This window comes from Orcinus orca, chromosome 11 (genome assembly GCF_937001465.1).
Source record: "Orcinus orca chromosome 11, mOrcOrc1.1, whole genome shotgun sequence".
Taxonomy (NCBI): Eukaryota; Metazoa; Chordata; class Mammalia; order Artiodactyla; family Delphinidae; genus Orcinus; species Orcinus orca.
In genome coordinates, this window is record NC_064569.1 from 72,429,538 (window position 1) to 72,448,953 (window position 19,416).

At 37.1% G+C, this 19,416-nt stretch overlaps 1 protein-coding gene and 1 non-coding gene across 6 annotated transcripts in view; both read right to left on the bottom strand.

Annotated features, from left to right (window-relative positions):
• The window catches only part of POC1B (POC1 centriolar protein B), a 108,828-nt gene that overhangs the window by 12,644 nt on the left and 76,768 nt on the right, over nucleotides 1–19,416 (bottom strand). The window lies entirely within an intron of this gene.
• On the bottom strand, nucleotides 10,756–10,857 carry LOC117198514 (U6 spliceosomal RNA). Its single transcript, XR_004479709.1, has one exon. It is a non-coding gene; the product is annotated as a U6 spliceosomal RNA (small nuclear RNA).

Consider the following 19,416-nt stretch of genomic DNA (forward strand, 5'->3'; position numbering starts at 1 on the left):
CTTATGTTCTGGTACCTTCAGTCATTTGGTACCTTATCTTTTCTACTTTTGTTTTGTTGCATACCAGCCTATGTTCATCTCCAAAACCATCCTGGTCTCTGAGCAGTTATGCTCTGTACCCACAGTTTTCCACCTTTGTGATATAACTGATGATATTAGGGTCTGAACCTAAAGTACCTGAATGAAAATGACTTTTTTGGGCAGAAAGCACTCATTAAAATCCACACCCCCCCAAAGAATCCTATTACTAATGCTTTGAATTACTTAACTCTGTGTGATGAAGAAAATCTAAAACTGTCCTTGAAATGTTCAGAAGCAAAACTAGCAATCATAGATCACAGAACAAGTTCACATAAAGGATTTTTAATGCCACTCATTAGCTGGGCCCAGAAGCACCTATGACCTACTTATTCATGTCCTGAGCTAAGGGAACTTAGAAAACAACCTATAGCACTTATCTACCGGGGTCCCCAGCTATTGGCTGGTGGCAAACAATGAAATGAAAGCAGTGTAAAAGTGAGTATGGAATATCTGAAGAATTCACCAAGAAGTCCTGTCTCACAATCACAGTCTGCATTCCTGGTCCTAGGCAGCCACCTCATTGACTGGGGACATTGTATGGATGGCCATGCACAGCCATCCTCACCTTAAAATAAATAATTCCTGCTCAAAAGACAGACTTTTTTTTTTTTTTTTTTTTTAACATTGCTTCTGCTGTGCCTTCTCTGCCCTCCTAGCATGACTGAATCTTTTTTGATCTCCAAATTTCAGCTTAATTGTCACATCTTCAGAAAAGTAGTCCCTGACCACCCTAATGAAGGTGGTCTGTCTACTGGCTACCATGGCCTCCTGATGTCTTCTTCCGTAACTGATCAGAGTTGTCTTTTCCTTCTCTATTGTCTGTCTCCCTCACTAGACTGTGCTATGCCTACTCTTCTGACCACTGTACCCCCTGGATTTAGCAGAAACATAAATATTTTTGAATATGTTAACCACTCACATGCAGAGTTTATCACCGTTCTCACAGATGGAAACCAAACTCTCTATGACCAGGACAGTCTTTTTTACACGGATCACAACATACCTAAGTATGTACACACATGGTCGCAAATATAACTAATTGCAGTAGCAGCTCCGGCCCTTCGTGGGAAAAGGCCTCAATCTAATTAACAAATTGGTCATCGAACCCTGGGGGACTGCAGTCAGGGTGGTTAGTGAAGAAAGGGCATAGGAGATGGGCAAAGAAAGATTTAAGGCCGTAGATAGTCTAGGCAGGAAAAGATCCCAATAACCTTAACAATAGTTTTCTTGTTTGGGACCCCCCCCCCCCCAAAAAATATATACTATCATATGACACATAAAAATGAATAGAAAAGGGAAAAGGGTATGGGCAGAGAGACAAAAAAAGTACGAGATCTCCATTCCACTTAGCCAACTGACAGATCTGTTCTCTGGTCTCTCAAAGCTATTTGGACCTAGATATGAGCAGATTCTTTCCCACCGACCAAGCCTGCCTTTGCTTCCTGTTTGTACAGGAAAAGAACAAGATGCACAGCTTGGGGAAGTTTCAATGCTCTCATTCATAAAATTTAAAAAAAAAATGAAAAGGGAAAAAAATATATTTAAGATTCTGGGTTATTAAAAGTCTAGCAAATGAGGCTGCAGTACCTGCTTGCTCCCAGTACACTGAGGTCCTCTCCTACTTCAGAGTTGCTAATATTCATTTTTTGGGTGAATGCTTACTGAACACTGCCATTATACTAAGCATTTACCAATGTTAAATGTGAGTACAATGTGATACCAGCAATCAAGGAGGAGTCTCTATTATGGGCAGAGAATTAAGACAGAGCAAGGCTGGGATCCCCTGCAGTGCCTGGCATATACCGGCAGTGAATAAGCAAGAAACACAAGCAAATGACTGTAAGAACAGAACAAATGCTTTGGAAGTCCATAAAAGGAAGAAATCACACATGTTCCCTTACCTCTTACTTTCTTTGCAGACACTTGAAGTACAGCAGGGTAACAATAACATTCATTGATTGATTCAGCAAATGAAGGCCTCCTATACGTAGGCATTAAAGCTACAGCAAAGAACAAATCAGATATGGTACCTTCCTTCAGGAGCTTACAGTTCTCCAGGGAACCAATTCCTTCAAATGGATGGCAGGGCAGTTACCACGCTTAAGTTCTCCTTGGATAAACTCATGGTTGCCATCTCAAAGATGGGAAATACAGCCTTACCAAGTGCACAGAATGAATGTGTGTGGCTAAGAAATCCTTATCTCTACAGGTTAAAAGGCTCCACTTTCCCTCTGAACATACATAATAGAGTAAAAAATACAGAGTTGACTGATGCAAACTACTTTGATAGTCCTGAGAGCTATATATAAAACCTGTCACATTCTTAACAGGTTGTTTAAATGCCATGATTAATTTTAATGCATAAAGTTTCATTTGTCACATTAGAGAATGAATTCTTTTAATGCATCAACAGAAAGTGAAAATTGTGGCATTTGCAAGTAAATTTTTATTGGGAAATTAACCATTCAACAATGTAATCAAGGTCTACACATTTCAACTACTACTATTTACATCATTAACAATGAAACATTCAAGATACTGTGGTGCCCAATTACATATGGAAGTTCATGCATTATATTTATTCTCTTTTCTTCCTCGCCTCTTCTCTCCCCCTCCTACTACCCTTCCTTCTTACCCACTCAACTGCCTGGGCTGGCAAGTCAGAACTAATCACTGGCACCATTTCACTCTCGAGGAGGCAAAAGACCTGTACTCTGAAAACTACAAGATGCGGATGAAAGAAATCAAAGATGACACAGACAGATGGAAAGATATACCACGTTCTTGGACTGGAAGAATCAATATTGTCAAAATGACTATACTACCCAAGGTAATCTATAGAGTCAGTGCAATCCCTATCAAATTACCAATGGCATTATTCACAGAACTAGAACAAATAATTTTTAAATTTGTGTGCAACACAAAAGACCCAGAATAGACAAAACAATCTTGAGAAAGAAAAACAGAGCTGGAGGAATAATGCTCCCTGACGTCAGTCTATACACAAAGCTACAGTCATCAAAAGACTATGGTACTGGCACAAAAACAGAAATATAGATGAATGGAACAGGATAGAAAGCCCAGAAATAAACCCACACACTTATGGTCAATTAACCTATAACAAAGGAGGCAAGAACATACAATGAAGAAAAGACAGTCTCTTCAATAAGTGGTGCTGAGAAAACTGGACAGCTACATGTAAAGGAGTGAAATTAGAACATTCTCTAACACCATACACTCTCATAAGTCTTTGTTGATGCCATTAGTAGAGCATTCATCACTTCTCATTATATTTGTACTTTCATGTCTAATATTCCCTACCAGGTCATGGGGATTACTCTCGAGGGTAGGAGCCATAACTTGGTCATCTTTCTTCCTCAGGTGCCTAGCATAGTGCATGAGACACATACAGGGCTTAACATTTGTTGAACTGAATTCAACTGACCGTCCTGCATCTGCTGAGCCATCCTCAAAATGTAAATATTAATAATTTGACAGTATTTGGAGAGAACTATTGATATAAACTCAAAGTCAAGCCAGTACAATTCTCTACTAAAAATTACTATCTTAAAGCCCTCCTCAAAGACACAATGAGGGAGCAATGGAAGCATTTATCACTTAACTGCAAATCACTTCTTGATTTTTATCCCCCAAAAGTGTATTTGATTGTTTCTGGTGAAATAGCATAAGGATCTTCTGACAAGTGTGAACATGCAAAAGGAGGTACTTCACGTGTACAGACAGATAAGCAGTGACCTGAACTGCAGATACATATTTAATAAATGGGTTAAAATAAGTCAGTTTGGGCTTATACTTAACATTTCTAGTTTTGATTTAATTCTGTAAGTAGAGAACAAAACAGACCAAAGTCAGCAGAGTCTATCCCAAAGTGGTCTTGATCCCTCTAGCTAAAGTGAGTTTCCCATCACTGAAGGTTCTAAAGTAGACTAGGGATGATCACTTATCAGGGATATTGTGAGAAGTATACAAACATCGGATCAGGAAATTCAAACTGAATGCCCTTTAAAAGTCTGTTCCATTCCTGACATTCTGAGATTTTTTAAATCACTACACACACACACACACACACACACACACTCTCACACTCTTATAAAATGCCTGCCTGAAACAGACTAGGATAACAAAAAATACCTTTTGCCTGGACAAAAATAAAAGCAAATATTGCTTTTCAAAGAAAGAATGGGTCATTTATCTTCAACAATAACAATTAGAATAGGGATTAGAAACTCCAATAATCTTTATATGGGATATAAAACAATGAAGACATACCATTTATTCAAACAAAATTGTTTTTACTTAGCACCTATGTGCCAGGAAAATTCTAGGTGCCAGAGATATAGGAGTATATTAGTTTCCTACCACTGCTGTAACAAATTACCACAAGTTTAGTGGCTTAAACCAACACAAATTTACTTACTATTTTGAAGTTCTGAAGGTCCAAATAGATCTTATGCGGCTAAAATCAAGGTGTCAGCAGAGCTGTGTTCCTTCTGGAGGCTCTAGGGGAGAATCTGTCCTTGCCTCTTCCAGCTCCTGAGGCTGCCTACATTCATGGCTCTAGGCTGCATCACTCCAATCTCTACTCCTCTGATTCCTACGGCTCCCTCTTCCCCTGTAAGGACCATTGTGACTGTGTTGGACCATAATCTAGGATAATCTCCCCATCTCAAGATCCTTAACTTAATCACATTTGCAAAGCCCCTCTGCCGTGTAAAGAAACATATTCAGAGTCTGGGGATGAGAACTTGGACATCTTTACGGACCACTGCTCTGCCTAACACAAGAAATGATTACACAAAAGAGACCCTGTTGGGCTTCCCTGGTGGCGCAGTGGTTGAGAGTCCGCCTGCCGATGCAGGGGACACGGGTTCGTGCCCCGGTCCGGGAAGATCCCACGTGCCGCGGAGCGGCTGGGCCCGTGAGCCATGGCCGCTGAGCCTGCGCGTCCGGAGCCTGTGCTCCACAACGGGAGAGGCCACAACAGTGAGAGGCCTGCGTACCGCAAAAGAAAAAAAAAAAAAAAAAGACCCTGTTGACATGGGGTTATATTCCAGTGAATAAATATATAGATATGTGATGTAATGTCAGGTAGTACCAATGGTTATGAAGAAAAATAAAGCTGGGCAACGTGTTACATTATGATTTAGCTCCACTGATGATGCATTTTTAAATTGGGGGCATGTTAAGTTTGAGATGCCTATGAGCCCTCCAAGGGGAAGAATCATGAATACAATTGGAAATGTATGATTCTAGATTTCTGTGGAGAGGTTGGGGCTAAAGATATAAATTTGGGAGTTATCGGAATATATATACATATATTTACCAGTTTTTATAAAGGATACAAATGAACAGCCAGGTGAAGAGGTACATAAGGCAAGGTCTGGAAGGGTACCAATTGCGGAAGCTTCTGTTCCCTTGGAGTTGGGGTATTCAGCATATAACTATTTACAGCCATGGCTCTATGATCAAACAAAAGGGAGAAGCCAAACAAGAGAACAGCTGCAAAGACTTTAGAAGGCAGGAAGAGAAGGAGCAGGAAAGGTGACTAACGACCCATGAGGTAGGAGGGGTACTGGACCCGAAGGTAGGTAAGGAAAAAGTTTCAAGGGGAAGGGAGTGATCACTAAGACCAAGTCCTATAGAAAGGCTGATTCGGATGAATACTGGGACCTTGACATGAGTGGAATGGTGGGGACAAAAGCTTAACTGAAGTGGATTCAGAAGAGTAGAAAGTGAAGAAATGAAGACTGAATATATGCCTTTCTTTTGAGGAGTTTTGCTATAAAGGGGAGCAGAGCAATGAGACAGGACTTGGAAATGGATGAGGGGTCAAATGAAGTTTTCCTTTTTAAAGATGGGAAATACATTACAAACGTGGGCTGATGGAAAAGAACGAACAGAAAGAGAGCACTGATGTCACAGGACGGTGAGGAGTTAACTACTTGGTAAATGGATTGCTAGGCAGTACTGAGTGCCCCTGGAGCTTTGTATAAATAAATTTAAAGGGAGATCAGTCAGCATGGCAGTCTAGTCGAATTCAGTTGCTTGGGTGTAGGTATAGAGTCGGCAGAAAAAAATAGATTTAACCAGGCTGAAGTTTTTTGGGGTGAGTACAATGGAGAGAGAAAGGGGCAAGCATATGGCTACGATGATGGACTATAGAATCTAACCCCATAAAGGCGAGACACACAGACACAGAAGGTGGGCAATGAAAAGGCAGAGGCTCAGTGGATTGGAGGTCCTTCTGGGGTTGATGAATTATCAAAACTGAAGGACTAGAGGGAGTGGTGGCCAGTGCGTGGGAGGTTTTACACTGAGTTTACCGTTAACACAAAGGATTTAGACAGTCACTGAGTTCATCTGAGAATCCTGACCAAGAGAGGATGGCTGTCTTTCAGAAGTGACTCAGAGTGTTGCTCTGTCTTTCCTTGAGATCAAAAGCCAGTGTTAACCAAGAAGTGGATGGATTAATCAGAAAAACAGAATGAAGAGCTATGGAGTCACCCATATGGGGCTGTCACAGGACCACAACACAGGCAGGATTCGTTCCCAATTTCTAAAACTCTTAAGAAGAAAAGGCTGTTGATCCTGAAGAAGAAAACCACATCTCTTCTATGTTATATCTGCACAGTGTATTGTATATCCTTATAGGAACATACCCACCTGATCCAGTCTCATTGATTTAAAAATACTTCTAGGATAAAATCAGAGAATGTCATGTGAAATTTGTGTCTCCCAGACTAAAGTCGCTGAGCGGAGAAAGCCTTCTGTTTATCCCTTGGGAAAAATCATACATCTTTTTCTCAAAGAGAGAAAAAGAGGCTTTGGGGATAAGGTTTTACTGAGAGCTTTGATTTTTCTTCTTCAAACCAAATTGGACGTTTCATGTTTGTCAGAAGACTTGAAAAACCCCCCCGCCCCAATGCAACTATCAACTAGGAAATCTGAGTGATTAATTCAGTGCCCTTGAAAATGACAGCTGAGGCCATAAATCTGTCTATCTTTGTCTTTAATCTTTACTGTCATCTCCAGAGAAGCTTATTAATTTTGAAGCCATGAATAGGTAGGATACAGCTAGGACAAATAAAATCTGTACAAAAATTTCCTTTCATGTTTCACTATTTACATGATTAGGCAAACAAACTATGAATCCCTTAAAGGAATATTTGTCTTGTAATGCCTTATGCTGAGTCTAGAACTGTGCACTGCACCAGATAAATTTTAATTAATGATAAAGTACTTACCAGAATTATCTGGGGGAGGTGGAGGGAGACAGCAGGTAGTCAGTGAACTAGAATTAGTACTCTCTCTTCTGAGTTAATATAAAACTAAAAATTCTAATCCCAGTATTCTAGACAAGTAGAATACCAATAAAACTTTCTATAAATTCCAAAGAGAAAACAAGTAGTCATTACATCTTTTGTGAATCCTGCTGTTATACCCCAAAGGCCTACAGAATAAGGGATTCATTCTTATTATCTCTTCCATATAGAATCAACAAGAATATTTTATGCAAGTTGCTGAAATGACAAGGGCAGAAATCAACCATTATTTATAGCGATACCTTACTGTGTTCAAAAAAGGTGTGTGCATGTGTGAATCTAAATTCTGAGGCAGGTAATAACTTATATTGTACAATGATGTACTTTTTTAAAAGATATTTTACATTCAAGTAAGGATTACATCTTGGAGAAAACTGAAGTTTGACTTGGAAAACCACATTTGGTTTAGTTTCACCCACATCATGTCTCCAAAAAGCCATCTGTTCACCTTTCAGAAAGCTGCCCCTTCTTTGCATGCAGAACAGCAATCAAGTGAAATGAATACAGGCGTGAATAAGCAATGCAACCTCACTGCAACACTAACATTTCTGAATGAATCTGTAATCCCTCTTTTTATCTCATAATAACTGATTTTTTAAGTTCCAATTTTGCTTTCAAAAATTCGTTGAAAATAAAACTACTAAGTGAAGTAAGTCAGAAAGAGAAAAATATCACATGATATCATTTATATGTGGAATCTAAAATATGACACAAATGAACCTATCTATGAAACAGAAACGGACTCACAGACATAGAGAACATACTTTGGGTTACCAAAAGGGTGGGGGAGGAATGGATTGGGAATTTGGGATTAGCAGATATAAACTATTATATGTAGAATGGATAAACCACAAGGTCCTATGGTATAGCAAGGCAACTATATTCAATACCCTGTGATAAACCATAATGGAAAAGAACATGAAAAAGAATGTATATATATGTATAACTGAATCACTTTGCTGTATGGCAGAAATTAACACATTGTAAATCAACTACAATAAAGTAAAAATTTTTAAAAATTCAATGAAGAGATATAAGAATAATAAAGCAACCCTCTCCCCTACCTTAAGAAACAAAGTATACCCTTTTATGACCTATCTCCCTACCTTTCCCTCTTAAAGGATACCACCATCTTGAATATTGTGTCTATCATCCCAATCTATGTCCCTTTACTTTTATCACATAGGTAGACATCCCTAAACAGCAGTATTGCTTTTGTGTGTATTCGAGCTTCACATAAAATAGTATTAGATCTCTTTAGTATTTTCTGTTAACCAACATTGTTGGATTTGTCTATGGTGTTGCAGGTAGGTCTACTTCACTTATTTTCCCTGCCAAATAGTATTCCATTGATTGGGTATTCCACAATTTATGTGTCCTTTGTACTGTTAACTAGCATTGAATTCCACAGTAAGCATTCTTATAAATGTCTCCTGTACACAGGTAGGTGAGTTCCTCTAACGTGTCATAGTTCAGTTATAGTTTTACCAGATACTTTCCCAAATGGTAGAATCAACTTACTCTTCCATGAGCAGGAGAAAATCCCCCTTTTTCTACAAAGTCAAAAATATTTGATTGTCAGGCATTTTAAATTTTAACAAAATTATGGGCAGGAAATGGTATCCCATGGTTGTAATTTCATTGTTTGTTTCCTTGATTATTGGTAACTTGAGCATATTTTATGTGTATATTGATCATTCTTCTGCAAATTACCTATTTAAGTCCTCTGTCCACTTTTTAGTTGGTCTGCTTTTTTCTAATTTATATTTATGAGTTCCTTCTATAGAGAGAAATACAAATCAAAACAACAATGAGGTACCACCTCACGCCAATTAGAATGGCCATCATTTAAAAGTCTACAAATAACAAATGCTGGAGAGCATGTGGAGAAAAGGAAACCCTGTTACACTGTTGCTGGGAATGTAAGTTGGTGTAACCACTGTAGAAAACAGTATGAAGGTTCCTCAGAAAACTAAAAATAGAACTACATATGATCCAGCAATCCCACTCCTGGGCATATATCCAGACAAAACTATAATTCAAAAAGACACATACATCCCTATGTTCTTAACAGCACTACTCACAACAGCCAAGACGTGGAAGCAACCTATATGTCCTTCGACAGATGAATGGATATATAAGATGTGGTACATATATACAGTGGAATACTACTAATCCATAAAAAAGAATGCCATGTGCGGCAACATGGATGCAACCAGAGATTATCATACCAAGTAAAGTAAGTCAGAAAGAGAAATACCATATGATATCACGTATATGTGGAATCTACAATATGACACAAATGAACCTATCTATGAAACAGAAACAGAATCAGGGATATAGAAAATAGACTGGTGGTTGCCAAGGGGAGAGGGAGGTGGGGGAGGGATGGAGTAGGAACTTGGGATTAGAAGATGCAAACTGTTATATAGAGAATGGATAAGCAACAAGGTCCTACTGTAGAGCACAGAGAACTATATTCAATGTCCTGTGATAAACCATAATGGAAAGAATGTGTGTGTGTATATACATATATATATATATGTATAACTGAATCACTTTGCTATATGGCAGAAATTAACACAACATTGTAATTCAACTATACTTCAATAAAAATTTTAACAAGTTGCTTATATATTATGGATACCAATACTTTGTTTATATGTGTAATACATCCCCTACTCTGTGGATTGTGTTCACTTTTATGGGATTTTTTACAGAAGTTTTTTGTTTTAACTGTAGTCAAATTTATTAAACTTTTTCTTTTATGATTTGTACATTTTATATTTTGCTTAAGCAATCCTTGCCTACCCAGAATACATAAATATATTCTTCTGTTTTCCTTTAGAAGTTCTGAAGTATGGGGTTTCACACTTAAGCCTTTAACCCATCTGGTATTGATTTCATTTGTGGTTAAAAGTAAGAACATAATTTTTTACTTTTCATATAGCTAGCTGTCCCAGCAACATTTATTGAACAGTTGACTTAGTGACAAACCCATCTTCATGGGTCTACAAAATCAGGCCTTTCATAGACCAACCATCTGCACTTGTGTGGGTCTGCTTATGTGCTCTCCATTGTGGACTCTTTGTCTCTCTGTGTAACAATATCACACTTAGAGCTTAAAGAGTCCCCAACCTTCAAATTTCTTCAAAATTGTCCTATTTTGGGCCCTTTGCTCTTCCATGTATGCCATAAAATCAACTTTTTAGGTTTCATGAAAAATCTTAATAGGATGTTTATTGGAATTGCCTTGAATTTGTAGATTTATTCAGGGAGAACTAACGTCTTTATGACACTGAGCCTCCCTAACTACAAACATAATATTCCAAAACACGTGGAACATTTAATAAATTTCAACTTATCCTCTCGTGGAGGCCACTCTAATATTTTCTGTATCTTTTCAATTTTAGTATACGTGCTGCAAAAGCAAATACACCACCACCATTTTAGTATCATGATAATGTACACGGAGAGCTGACCAAACCAACAAGCCAAATGTTGTCCTCAAATAACTATCCTCATTATTTTTATGAAACACAAAATTATCACAGAGTCAGGATTATTTAGAATAAACTTATGAAAAATTATTTCCTGGGCTTGCTGACTCTCTTAAGATAAATAATGCCATTCTTTGACCTTTTTTACAGGCCTATTTTCTGTTCCTCAAAACTCTTCAAGTGCCAAGTTCAGGAGAAGTGAGCTGTGTGTTAAAAGTCATGAGATAATTTTTTTTTTTAATTGCACATACACAGTAACTCATGCTTTGCTCACTTCAATAAGACTAGCTTCTTTACTGTGTTTTAATACTATGAAGAGGCAATTTTAAGGCAGGAATTTATCCAATCATTTAACAAAGCTACATCCAGAAAACATCTTTTAGAGGGCAAATATTATATTTATTTATGTTCTATTCACCATCTAGCATAATGTGAACATTCTAGTACGATTAATGATAAAACTGTGATTATAACAGTATGTATATTCACAGCTGGGTATTGAGAACCACTCTTCTATTTATTGTTCATTATATCATTCAGAAGACAGAGAGTGAAAGCTTTCTATGAGATCTCAGTATACACAGTGCACTTTATGTAAGTTTACTTCAATTTGCATTTGCAAAATAATGAAGTCTTTCCTCATCCTCCCCAAATAGATGCAATTTGCCTGTTCTAGATCTCTAGAAAAATTCAATTTTGTTTCTTAAAGGTAATTATCAATTTTCCCTGCATTTCTGCTGTTTGTGATACTGTATAATTATCCATGCTATCATATAATATGGCGCTATATTAATGGGGCATCAAGTCACACGGACTTGGGTTTAATCTTGTCTCTTCTGTGTACTGACTGTATGACCTTGGACAAATTACTTGGCTTCTCTAAGTGTTAGTTTCCTCACCTGTAAAATGAATAAAATAACCCTGGGCTACATTATAAGGTTGCTGTGAGAATACAGGTAAAGAGTTTAATCTATAGTTTGTGATCAATTACCTATCATTATCAATATTATCAAATTGTGTCCTCCCCCCAACTCCACTAAAATCTAAATTGCACTTTTCTAGAAGGCAGAAGCCATAGCTCACCTTCTTTCGGATAGTTGACAATATGGTGAGTGCCTCCTATGTGTAAGGCATACATAAAGTAATTAATAAAATTTGTTGAATTAAAGATATTTTTCTATCCATTATATTCAAATTAAAAAAAAATTCTTCTATGTCTGGTTTCTCAAATAAGTTAACAGGCTACTTAAGGGCAGGTGGAAGTTCAAAAAATAAATGAACAAGCCATACTAAATAAAGTAGTAAATGGATAAGCAGATGCTGAATATACATTTAAAATGAAAATCACTGTTCAGCAAATCCAAAACAAAATATTAAGACATTTTCAGATATAGTTAAAAAAGAAAAAAGTTTCCATTTTCAGGCAGCTGCCTGAGAAATGTACATAATACTTTTTTAAAACACTTAGTAAACAAAGATACAACATCTTTTTAAAAATTCTGGTCCCATCATTTAATGCGTGAAAAATGATTTCCTAATAATAATACAGGAAGCCAATCTAACATCAAGCATTTAAATCTATGAATCTCATCTGAAATATTTAACCCCTTGATAAATATTATATAACTGGACATAGTTGAAAAATTATGGCATAAAATCTTCAGGGCAAAGAGCTTATGAGTAGAAAATCAGTAACAAATACTTCATTATAAATAAGAGGCCATGATAACAATATTACTGTTTGATAGACATACTATATTTTTCTTTCCTACAGTTTTGTATATAGAAAGGTATGGGTGTTTTGCTCCTTTCTAATTTTGCTGGTGGAAGAAACTCAGAAACCAAAGGATAACAACAATGACTGATAACTAACAAGGACCTACTGTATAGCACAGAGAACTATATTCAATATTATTTTAATAACCTGTAAGGGAAAAGAACCTGAAAAAAAAGTATATATATATATATATATATATATATATATATATATAAATAACGGAAACTAACACATTATAAATCAACTATACTTCAATTAAAAAATTAATTTTAAAATGACTGTCTTTATAAAGAAAGATTTTCCTTTCTTTTTTTTTAAACCAATTATCATGGGGAAAATGGTCCAGGAGAATTAATGTTCAAATGCTACCATAAAGTTCAAAAATATTTTTCACAGATGTCATGAGTCAAAGAGAATATGAACTACATTCTATAACTTTATTAAAAGTGTGGTTAAGAATCATGAAAATTTATCTACACTAAACACATACCCAGAGGAGTAAGCATGAAGTTCTTAAAAAAGGAAGCCGGGACACCACTAATGCACGTCTGCTACTTACAGCCATTAAATGCAACCAGTTTTATCTGCTTTATATTTCAGTCACAGTATTCACCAAATAACCAGCATTATTCAAGCAAACAGTCTTCTAATTACCACTCCTGATGAATGAGATGAGATTACTGGTGATCATCTATTTGTCATAATCATGACCGTATTTAGTATGAAGCTGCAGTTCAGGGATCACCCTGTGGGACCTCACGGCTTGATCGATCAATTAAAGATTCCCAGATCTATACTTCTGCCTGGATGCTCCATACCCAAGACCGGTCTCTGTCCTATCTTGGTAAACAGTGCCATTATCTACTCAGGAGCTTCAAATTTGGGAGCTATTCTAGAGTCTTCCCTCTCCTATGTCTAATCAGTAAACAGAACTTAACTCTTTCTCTTCAAGATCTCACAGCTCAGTCTCCTCTTCTTCATTTCCCCCTATGTTACTGCTCAAGATCAAGCACCCCCCCACTCCGTATCTAGATTATGACTGCACTTGCCTCCTAATTTTCATGCCTCCCAGCCTCACCTCCCTCTAAGCCCTCCTTTATCACACCTCTAGAGTAACTGTCCTAAAACTCAAATTTGCTCTTGTCATGGTTCCCTGAATTCACCATCCCCTCTTAAGCCTTATCACCTATACAAATGCTGAACTCTGTCCGTGTTCTGCATAATGGTAGGCAAATTCTTAAAGAAACAGCTCAACTTTCAACCATTTCCAGGAAGTTATCTCTGATTAAGTTTTCTGTCCCCCACCCAAATTTTCTAGCACTCACACACATGCTCATGTGTACACACACACACACACACACATACACACTCCTTAGTTAACCACTCCACTGATGTACTACTCCCATAGCAACTTAGGCATTTATCACTATTATTGGACTCTTTCATCTGTGCATTCTCATTGCTTGGTATATAATAGACACACAGCAAATGTATTCAATCAAAGAAAGAATAATCTATTCTAGCTGTCTCTTTGCTCACCCTGCCCCCTCCACTCACTGTTCAACTCACTTCATACTGGCTCGCACCTGTATTAGTCCATTGAAAAAGCTCTCCAAAAGGTAACCAAAAATTTCTGCTAAATTGATTATTATAAAAATCCTTCTCTTGGCTTTCAGCAATGTCGACACTCCCATCTTCTTTAAACACTCCTCTCTTGGCTGTCCTGATACCACATTCTCCTGCCTATCCCTGGGCTCCAGCCCTCTTCTCAGTCACTAGAGCATACCAAGGTCCCTGCAAGCCAGTCTTTGCATACACAGTTCCCTCTGCCTAGAACACTCCACTACTCCTAATCTTCTCACATCCACTCTTACTGAAGCTTTAGATCAGCACTTCTCAAACTTTAATGAACACATAAATCACCTGGGGATCTTATTAAAATGCAGAGTCTGATGCAGTAGGTCTGGGGTGGGACCCAAGACTCTGCATTTCTAAGAAGCTCCCAGGTGATGCTCAAACAAACCATGGACCACATTTTGAATAGCAAGGTTTTATATCTCAGCTTAAGACAACTTTTTCAGGGACACTTTCTGTGATTTCGCCTCACCTATACTCCTGACTTAGTCAAATGCCCACAATTCATACTGTCACTGTACTATGTAACTTTCCATGATAGCTTTTGCTTATCATTATAACCCACATTCATCCTCCTCCCTCTCAACCCCCTACTCCTATCTAGTGCCTGGCATGTTCATTTTTGAGAAATGAATGAACAATGTCCATTGAGTCAGCCCCTAACTTAGGCTGAGTCACTTCCCTTCGTGATGCTGCACACCAAAGGTTCACTGCCCTGAGCTCAGCTCCTGCAGAAATACAGCTCATCTGTGGTTAGTACTCTGAAAGATTTTCTATTCCTGCCAAGATTTACTCATTTGGGGTCTGCAGAGCTATGGCAGGAGAGTAATTAATTCCATATGTACTCGTTTTGCTACTCTAACAAGCTGGTTGGCCACAGTCTCCACATACAGTCTACCAGTACTCCAGATTTTCTTGTGCCAGGTATATAAGCAGCAGAGGAAAAAAAGCAAATCCTAGTTAATGTGGTCAGATCCAAATCTCCCACCCTGGTGTGAGGACTGGCACCAGGAAGGGTAGAGGCAGGAGGAAAAGACAAAAACTTTCAGTACATTCTGATTTTTTTCCATTAAAATTTCATTGTTTAGCTTCTCATAAAATTCATTTTTCCTTTACATTTAGGAAAATAAGTTTGACTAAAAATACTGTAGGAAAAATTATATAAGTTAATGGCTGGATACAACAGCTAGAACATTTGCATGAAATAAGTTGTGATGGGGAATATACTGGAAGAGCTTAATTGCATAAAACATGACAAGTAGAAGCAATGCCACTGTTGCCAAGAGAACTGCCTGGAAAAAGTGCCAAAGCAAAACTAAAAATAAACAAATAAAACATAATTTGAGATAAACCCCAGGAATGTCATTTCGCTTGACTAATAAATACATAAAAATAATCATAGCACATAGTAACAGAAATAACAAGATCCTAATGCTTGATTAAAATATTAATCATATAATACCTTAGGGAAAACTATTGCTCTCTAAATAGAAAGTTTCAAATACATTTCAGGGAAGAGATAATTTATTTTTAAATAGAATTTTTTTTCCTCAATTCTGTGTCATAAACGTATCAGTTTACTCAATTTAAAAAATGGTGATATTTTGAAAAACATATTATTTGTTTAAAATTTTTCATGTCATTTAATTGTATATCAGAAAGAGGTTGTTTTCCCTGAGTTGGGAGGAAGAGGGTGTGACTGACTCTCTGATAGATTAGTGCCCAAAATGTAAAACAGCCATAGTTTTATGGCATTTATAATTCACAGAACATATATAAACGATTTCTTGAAAAAGAACAAAGTTTTTAAATAGTGTTAACAGCTTGAATTTTTTTCAGTAATTTTACTGTGTACTGAATTTTACAGAAAGTACACAGAATTTTCTAAAAGTACAAATCTGGGAGAGTGCATTTCTTAGTCAAATTCTTCAAAATTTCAACTGATTTTCCAAAGCACACAACTGTCTTCACTTTATCTTAAAATAATGCATTTCCAGTTCTGTTTAAAACAAGTAATTATTTATCAACAAATAATTAAAATTTCATTAGATGATTAATTATTATCCCTAAAATGCATTGTTTCTGAATTTAGAATAACATTTACTCTGGTACTTTGCCTGATGCTAGATGTCATTTAAAATGAATTTAGTTTACACAATATCAAGCTTAGAGAATGGACAAAATGGGACACAGATTCATTCTACTGAACCTGTAGCTTCAAACAGAAGAACTTTCCGAGTGAATTACAAAATGTCTTTTAAAGTTTCAGCTATGGGAACAAGGTGTACTATTACTGTAACACTGTAATTATGGATTTGGGCATGCTTTCAAGCGTAGCCCATAAGATTTCCAGCCCAATAAACAGAATATTTACCAAGAAAACGTAGCTCTGCTTAAAAATAAAAGTCAATGGAAAATAGGATTCACTTCATAAAATTCACACTGTAGCCAAATCTGATGGAAACTGACTATCACCTATTCCACAAAGGAAATAATATCTGCACACACGAGAATGAATAGCAATAACACCACCAAAGAAAACTTAGGCACACACAATTCTTGCCACAAAGAATACTCTTTCTTAAAAAAAAAAAAAAAAAAAGAACAAACAAAAAAATGAAAATAATTGATTGGGTGAGGTTGGGGACATGGGAAGAGCAGTAAAAGAAAAGTAACTACAAAGCCCTACCAAGGAGGTAAAGCCCATGCTCAATTTTTGTCAACTGGCATAGTGATGTTCTTTATAGCAATTCTTCTACTGACCCAGAATCAAATTCAGAATCATACACATGCATTTAGCTGTTGTTAAACATGGCATGGCTATATAATATTCCATCACTTGATGTACTATAGTTTTATTTAACTAATACTCTCTTAAAGGATATTTGACTTGTGTCCATTTGTTGTTATAAGTAATGCTGAAATAAACATCCTTGGATACAAGTCTTTTTCTGTACTTCTATTTCTCTAGGATGGTTTAGGATCTTTAGGATGATCATTCAGGATCCAGCAGGAAAACAGAAACCACAACAGTTATTTTAGCAGAGAGAATTTAATATAGGGAACTGGTTAAAAAGGTTTGGAAGTCTGCAAAGGCTAAAAGGGATCACAGAGGTGAGAAGAAATAGTAAATGCATGAAGCAACTAACTCTAGGGCTGAAGGAACAAAGGAAAGAAGTTGGTTTGTTAGAAACTTAGACACTTAGAGGCCCCTCACTGAGTTAAGATGGTTTGTTCATAGGAGGGAAGAGGAATGTTCATTAAAAAGACATTCTGAAAGGAAGAGGAAATGCCTGACATTCCTTTTCTCCATCTCCCCTTCAACTTAAAACAAACAACATGTAACTCTTATGTGCTTCAGTAAAATAATCCAAACAAATACATGAAAAGTAAAGGAATTTTGCCACCATAAATGCTGAAACCCACCAAAATTCTGTAGTGATCTGGAAAGCAGTTTAAAAAGAACATATGATATAAAAACTGGGCTTTACAGTGGCCATCATTATCTCAAGTAAAGGAAAAAGAAAATACATAGGAATTAGGGGAAAAAAATGATACCAGAACATTCTTCAGTTGTAAAAGTCATTCCAAGTCAGTCTCAATGTTTAAATTATAGGGGTTGGTGGACTGGCTGGTTTGAAGCAGCAGAGTTTTCTGTGTGCTCAAGGATGTATGATTGTGCACACAGTATGATATCTTCTACTGATGCCTGACTGTTTCAGAAAGTAAAAGCAAGGAGACTGAAAGACATAGATGGAACTCGGCAAGAACCAGCACTGGGCATCAGCAGCCAGTTCACTCAGATTACGAGGGTTTTAATCCCTCTGAAGTCCTAATATAGTTCACATAACCTGACTTCATAAAGCACAAAGAACTGACTGAAAAATTCATTTCAGCAGACTTGCTGACTACTTCCACCGAACAATTAGCTGTCAGGTGCCTAAATAAAGGAGCAAAGCCAACTAGCTTCACTGTATAAGCAGCACCAAATTACTCAAAACCAGATGGGTGTAATGTACAGAACAGCTGAAAGAGAAGCTCGCTATCTTCCAGGCAACTCTGATAGACCTGCCAACGGCATTTAGCTCCATAGTAAACCATCCTCCAGGTCAGCAGGAAGCTCATTATGGGCTGACAGTCCAGGAGACAAGCACTTTGCAGAATGCTCCCCTAGTAATTTCCTGTGTGAAAAGCTCACTGCTGTTCCTGCATTCCTCAGGGTGCATTTCTTCTCATCTCCGAGGATGTTGCTCTTCCACAGGAAGAGGAAGAAACCAGTTGTTACTGGGTGTGTGGGCTGAGGCTGTCGGGCATTTTCTGCACGCCTCAGTTTCAACTGTGGGAACTGGGGATGTGGCTTAGATTCCCAGGCCTGTGACAGTCCAGATGACTGCAGCAGTTTAGAAATACAGTAGTGCAGGAAGTTGGAAGGCAGAAATAATACCTGGAACATCAAAACCTCCAGTTCCCAGAAATGTGCTAATTTTCTAAAGGAAATTAAAAAACGTATTTAGTCTGTTGGGCTCCCAAATAGCATGTTTTATAAAATCCTTTTGTAGAGTTCTCTCTCTCTTTACATTTCATAAAGAAAAGTTTAAGTCCTAAATCACTTTTGTCAACAGGTTATAAAGACCAGTTTCACTGCATAAATTTTTAACTAGGACTATGCTTAAAAATTTACTTAGTATAAAATTTTTGGTAAAAGGAAACACTCATTAATGTAAGCTTTCTTTCTCGGTGACCTTGAAACTTAAAGGGAATGAGGCTCAAATTAGTTAAGTCGTTAAGGATAGTTAAATCAAACATTTGGGACTTATGATTATTATGACTTTTATCAAAAAGTATATTTTATTTGGAGGAAAAAAGAAACCCTCTGACCCACACTATTACTCTCTTTTTACAATTGTACTATCTTAGTAAATCAGCTTTAAAAAAAAAAAGCCACATTCCTTTAACAGACTAAAAGTTTTAGTTGCTTGTTTTTTTTTCTATAATCCCCAAAACACATTTTTTTTTAAAGGTCAGCTATCACATTCACAACTGTTGGTAGTTCTTATAACATATAGGTCATGATGTACTT